Source organism: Pundamilia nyererei, unplaced genomic scaffold, assembly GCF_000239375.1.
Source record: "Pundamilia nyererei isolate P.nyererei 1_Seehausen unplaced genomic scaffold, PunNye1.0 scaffold00214, whole genome shotgun sequence".
Classification (NCBI taxonomy): domain Eukaryota; kingdom Metazoa; phylum Chordata; class Actinopteri; order Cichliformes; family Cichlidae; genus Pundamilia; species Pundamilia nyererei.
The window spans coordinates 768697-774696 of record NW_005187615.1 but is presented as its reverse complement, the minus strand read 5'-3'; the positions used below and the strand labels follow the sequence as shown (position 1 = coordinate 774696).

At 39.0% G+C, this 6000-nt stretch overlaps 1 protein-coding gene across 4 annotated transcripts in view; it reads left to right on the top strand.

Moving 5' to 3' along the window:
- The first annotated feature begins 230 nt into the window (after window positions 1-230).
- robo1 (roundabout, axon guidance receptor, homolog 1 (Drosophila)) overlaps window positions 231-6000 on the top strand; it is a 222724-nt gene continuing 216954 nt past the window's right edge. For all 4 annotated transcript variants that reach the window (XM_013914663.1, XM_013914662.1, XM_005748130.1 and 1 more), the window contains exon 1: window positions 231-550. The gene's annotated coding sequence lies outside the window, so the exon portion shown is untranslated. The remainder of the gene's footprint in view (window positions 551-6000) is intronic.

Genomic DNA, 6000 nt, shown 5'->3' with positions numbered 1-6000 from the left:
AAAACAACAATAGGTTATTATTCAAAAATGTCTTGAATTTCGTTTGTTTTAGAAGATGTGGCCACGAGAACCTCGAGAACCATCTATAAAGCAGGCATTTTTTAGGAAGCTGTTTGGTTGCAGTCTTCTGACAGACACGCAGGCAGATATCGGTGCCGTTAGTTTAGCGCAGCTTTAGGACCCAGAGAGGCTGACGCGGCTGCTCCCTGCAGAAGAAGCATGAACAGATTTGAATGCGCTGGCTCTCCACCGCTACCCTAACACCACTGTACATAACGGGCCGGAATTTCTCATTTTCACCCTGAAGGATAAGGTTTATCAAAGGACTCTGCGTTGGTTCCAGTTTCCAATGGTTTGTTTCTAGGAAGCAGGATAACCCGCTTCCACTCAAGTCGCTCAGTTACTAGTTGTAGGCTGTCCATGTCCCTGGGTTTTGTTCACAGCTACGTGCACAGCAAATAAAAGTTTTACGGACCAGCCGGCATGGATCACCTCGGCTTTTAAGTGAAACACACACACGTGCAGCAGCCCGTCGCGTCATTTTGGAGAGGTAAGTTGAATTTCGCTGTTGTTAGTGAATAGTGCTGCGAAAAGTGCGATGACAAGCGCAGTTTGGTGAAAAATGGTGCTCTTTCTGTCGGTGCGGAGGCTTGCTGTGTACTATTGTCTGTGTGATTCATGGAGGCTAGTCTGCAGTTCTTCTGACTAAACACATTGCACAGACACACTGGTTTTCTATGCGTAAAACTGGTGCCTTTTGGTAGATTTTTCTTTATAGCGCATAAAACACGGCGATCTACTTTTACAGCAAATTTGATGTATTCGGGTACATAAAATTGTGTCGTAAAAATTAACATTTTATTTTAAAGCCATTTCCACAGCTAGTGTCATGTTGTCTTGTGATTTGACAAGTCTGTCTGTTACTTGTCAAAGCACCCTGTTGACTGATGGGCTGTCATACTCCGCCGGCGGAGCTGTCCCTTTTCTGTGGTGCTGAAACTTTCCCAACTGGCCGCGTGGCTTGTCGCATCACAGGAGAGCAGTGACAGGAATCAAGCAATGTACTCGTGTATTTTTGTTATTTCCAGGGACTGACATTTAGGATTTGAAAGGTAAACACAACTAAGCTCTTTACCGGTCTACCTGCAACATGGTTCGTACAGGGTGATGCGTGTAACTCCCACGGCACTGACTTACAGCACTGAAATCTCAACAGGGACTACGGTAAAAAGTGAGAGGGATGGAACAGGCATCATTTGAATGAACACAAAGGGAATTAAAAAAAAACGGAATTTAATTAAAATTGTAAAACGATCTACTTTATGCTATATTTTAAGATTTAAAGCATTAAGAGTTATGGTTATGCATTATATAGTCAGTTTTGAACAGTTTTTGGTCTATTTATGGACTTTGCTTGGCTGAAGGCTTGCAGCTATGTGAACTCAGATTCACTGTGAGGAGCTCCAGTCTGTGATTGCTGTTATCACTAATCTGAAGCTCTTCACATCTGAGATTTACAATATGGCTGTGAGGATTTCTGTAGACAGGTGGAGTGCCGTTGATGCTGCTGCCATGGCATTGCTTCATACAGCATTTTCTATCTCAGCTCAAGCTCCAGAGCAGACTGCCCTTTGTAATACTGTGTGAGTCTTAATAGTCTTGGCAGCATTTGGCACAGTGGCACTTTACAGACTGATTCACTTTCTCAGAGAGCTGACCAGCGTTTTCTTTTCTATTTCTTTTTCTTTATCTTTTTCCTATTTTTGGTTTTAGTGATGGTGGTGATGAATTGGGCTGGCTGGATTTTGAAACCAATGAATGGCTTTTTTGTTATAATATAAGGCCCTCCTTGGGCATTTTTGAAGGCAAGTAAGAATTTCTGGAACTTCTCTTAAGACTTTTTTTTTAATGTAAAAACACACATTATTATTGGAAATAATAAGATTACATATTTCTCATGCAAATTCGACTCTCCTGTTGTGATAATTTCATCAGTCTTTTTATAATACCTATTCCTGCTGTGTTACTGACATTTAATTATGTTATCAATTATTCTTTTGTGTGCATTTAGCATTTGTTACATTACAAAGACAATTCATTTTTCCCAAATCCCATTTTTGCTGTAATCTTATCTCTCCCTCTTCACTGCACTTCCAGTTCACATGTCGGTATATTACCATTTTCTTTGTCGTGACAAAGAAAATGATATTACATGCATATTAAACATGCTGGATATTCCATATCACACTGCATCAAATTGATAATAATTAGGTTCAAAAATTGAGATCAGGGACAAAACAAAGAATGAGATATTAGGGACTTATTCAGAGAGAATAATAGCAGAATTTAAAATCATTTTATTTGCAGCTTACTCTTGCTTTTGTTTGTTGAATGGGTGACTTTGCCCACTGTGAACTGCTGGTCACACGTCTATGGTTGCTTCAGTAAATCTCTCTAATCCAGAGAGGCGGATCATATATGCCGTCATGGCAAATTTGGGGCTTATCAGCAGACTTGAAATTTTGTGCATGGCAGTCAGAGCGGGACATGAAGAGATCTCATCTAACAGGATTAGGGATATTTGGAAATAAGACAGCAAAGCGGGTAATGAATAAAACATTAATACATTGTGAGTAAAACCAACAACAGTAACTAATAAAATCAGTAAAGATTCTTTGAAAGGTTTTCCTGTCACAAATCTCCAGAATTGCATTACAATATTTTGATTGTGTTTACACACTTTCACTTTCACTGTTTATAAAAAGACCTGTTCTCACTTATTAGTATTCACTGGTTAAGAAGATTGAAAGATTTCCAAAGAGTACAAGAAACCATCATTCAAAATTGCAGGTATTTCATGTATTCGAAACATTTCTGCAATAGAAAATGACAAAAAAGAAAAAACCACAACGATAACCCATTGTTAGGTGAAAATGATAGAGGAAGTAACCATTACTCTTCTTCATCTACTTTCCACCCTGAAGATGTTTGAATACCCTGAGGCTTCTGACGATTGATTTCTATTTTATTGTTTTTATTTTTCATTTCTCTGTCATACCGGATGAAATTGCTGTCCTGCAAGGTTGCTTGATTGAAAAACTCCAGTTCAGTTTAGCTCATCCCCCTCAGAGCCCCGAGGCTGTGGCTCCATCAACGGGGAGATCCCGTTCCCTCTGACACCCGACCTCACATGCAAAAGGTCGAGGGCTGCTCGCTGTCGGCAGGTCTCATCATTCCCCCATGACACGGCCATTATGGTGCCCCCTGGATGGCATGTCAGTCACCTATGGTGGCAAGTCAATTAGTCACGTCTTAAGGGAGTTAGGGTATGTTTGCTTGTTGGATTTTGTCATTCATCTGCACGTGGAGGACACGCTGGAAAGGGATTACAATTTTCCCATCACAATCAGTTAACTTACTGTATGCCACAAAACAATTAAGGACTCACATTTTTATCTTAATTCATCAAATGTTCCTCAAGTAATTGTGAAGAAAACATGTTATAAGACCAAAGTTAAGAATAAATGACTAACAAAAACAACAGAATGAGAAAAAGATGAAGGCTTTCTAGAAAAGTCAGAAATGGGATGCAGGAGATTGTGATCAAAGTTGTGGTTTAAGGTGTCTATGCTTGCCTCTCAAGGAGATTCAGTGTTGTGTGAATCAAACAGAATTTGCAGCACCACATGGAGATTTATGCTGTTAAGTACCTGGATGACTGCTTTTTTCTTAAGTCTGTCTTTACTCTGTATGTGTGTATTTTTAACAGAGGTTGCTTGTTTGCAGATGTCTCATGAATGACTCACTTTCTATTTTTTTCCACTTTTTCATCTTGGTCAAAATACAGGATTCTCAAACCACATCAATATTTTCTTTGATGAGGGCTATTATAGTTTTTCAGCTTTAATATATTTGTCTTTGCCAGGCCAGTAGTTGTATTTTTCTATGAACATACTGTCACAGAAGAGGAATTTGTTCTGTGCCCAAATCTGTAATGTCAAAGCAATGTACAGCTCCATAAAGTGTGAAATGGAAACGATTGAAAATGTGGCTGAGAGTGTATTCCATGATTTGTCTCAAGATAACTGTGCATTTGCTGCTCTAAAACTCTGAGTAAAATGGGCCACATAAAGTGTGATCTCGATCAGCAGTAGCTGGCTCTAAGACGCCCTGTTGCACACCTCAGTACAGAAAAAAGTTTAAAAAAAATGTTTAGCTGCTTGCCACTTAGTATCAAACCAAATGTATTGGGGGTAAGCCTTTGCGATAGACTGCTGTCCTATCCCTGGGTTTGTGTTGTGCAGCTGCTGTAAGCTGCTTCATGCCCCTGCATCAGGTGATAAGCTCCTGGCCCGTCAGCCTCCTCAGCATGCACAAGTTTCCCTACATAGTAAAGCTAACAGAGAAATGTAAATGCTGAGAAAAGCTTTCTGTGAATGCAAAAAAACCCAAACAAAAACCCTCACTATTCACTGTCAGCCTCAAGATCCCTAACAAGACATCTGATTTTTAGACAAAAAGGTTAAAGTAAAAACAAAATAAGTTTATTAATAAAATCCATAATATACTGTGGGTAGAAAGAGAGACAAAAAATGCTCTTTTTTGTAGTGTTCAGTGGTGGCTTATGTTGTTAAATGTCATGTGGTTTCTGGTGTTGCTTATATTCAAAAAAGTTTAATTGTTAAAATGTTGACAAGTGCTTTGTTAGTTCTTCTTCAGTTTAGAAGTGTTGAACAGAAAAGTTGTTGTTCTCTGTTTAACATCAAAAGTGAATGAAGTTGTGCATTTTTGCATTCACAGGCCACATAAGAGCTTTTTTTCTTCTGTCCAAAAGTTAAAAAAGTACAATAATCAAATTTAAAGATTAAAGTTCGTATTAAGGTAGTACCATTTAAAATGGGATAATATTACCAGTTTTTTTAGATTGCTGTTGTCATGACAGCACCCGCTGTTAGTACTTCTAACTAGATTGGCAGATCTGTGCAGTCTGTCAGTGTAATGGTTTACATCTTGGAGTCTACATGGATCTGAGGTCAACACAAACCTACTCCTCGCTGTGGGTTTTGACAGCAACTTTCTCATTTTCCATCCTCGTGACTACCTTCCAACAGAAACAGGATGCTTCTCCTTTTTACAATCTGGGACCAACTTAAGGGCGCTGGAGTTGCTGACACAGCAGGAGGGAATTAATGCTAATGTTAGAAAGCTAACTTATCCAGTTCTCAATCCTTTCTTCATAGTGAGGGTTAGCTATCGAGAAGTCTACCATGCTGGCTGCTATTTCTGAGAGGAACACGTTCCTAGAATAGCACAAGTCCCCCATATGCTGAAAGTTGGAAATGTCAAATAAGCAGCTATGTGTTGTTGCAACGCTTGAAAACTCACTCTATTACTGCTTAAAGACCATACAGAGGATGTACAGTCAGATACATAGCGCTATGACATTTACTAACAATACTAGTGCACAAATGTCAGTCAACTGCTGACATTATCCTTCTCAGGAAAATGTACACAATAGTTCTAGTGTCATCTCAGTTTATGTTTTCTTGTGAAGAATTCAAATGAAATGTGAAAAAAATAGTTTTAAGTCTTATTCTTCTCCTTCTTTCATTTCCCAAGGCCTATCATCTGCCTCTGAAAAAATTTTTTTTTAAGTGTTACCTTTGAATTACTGCACTTACATATTCAGCTTTTACCCAAGGGTTAGGAATAAGAATTCAGTTTTCTTCCCTGCCATATTTTATATCTTGATTTTTCTCCTCTAGCTCATTGGAGTATGCCTACTTTGCGATAAAACTCAATATTAGTGTCTGGACATCTCCTACATCACTGGCACCCACACTAGCCAGTATCTGGCAGGATATCTGTGGTTTATTATTTTGTGTTTTTCTTGCTATAATGTGCTGCATTATTTAACAGGTTTTAAAGTCATAAAACAGCTTGGGTCCCAGCGGGAGGCACTGAGCTGTACTTGGGGTGTTTTTTCATTTCTGGGGATTT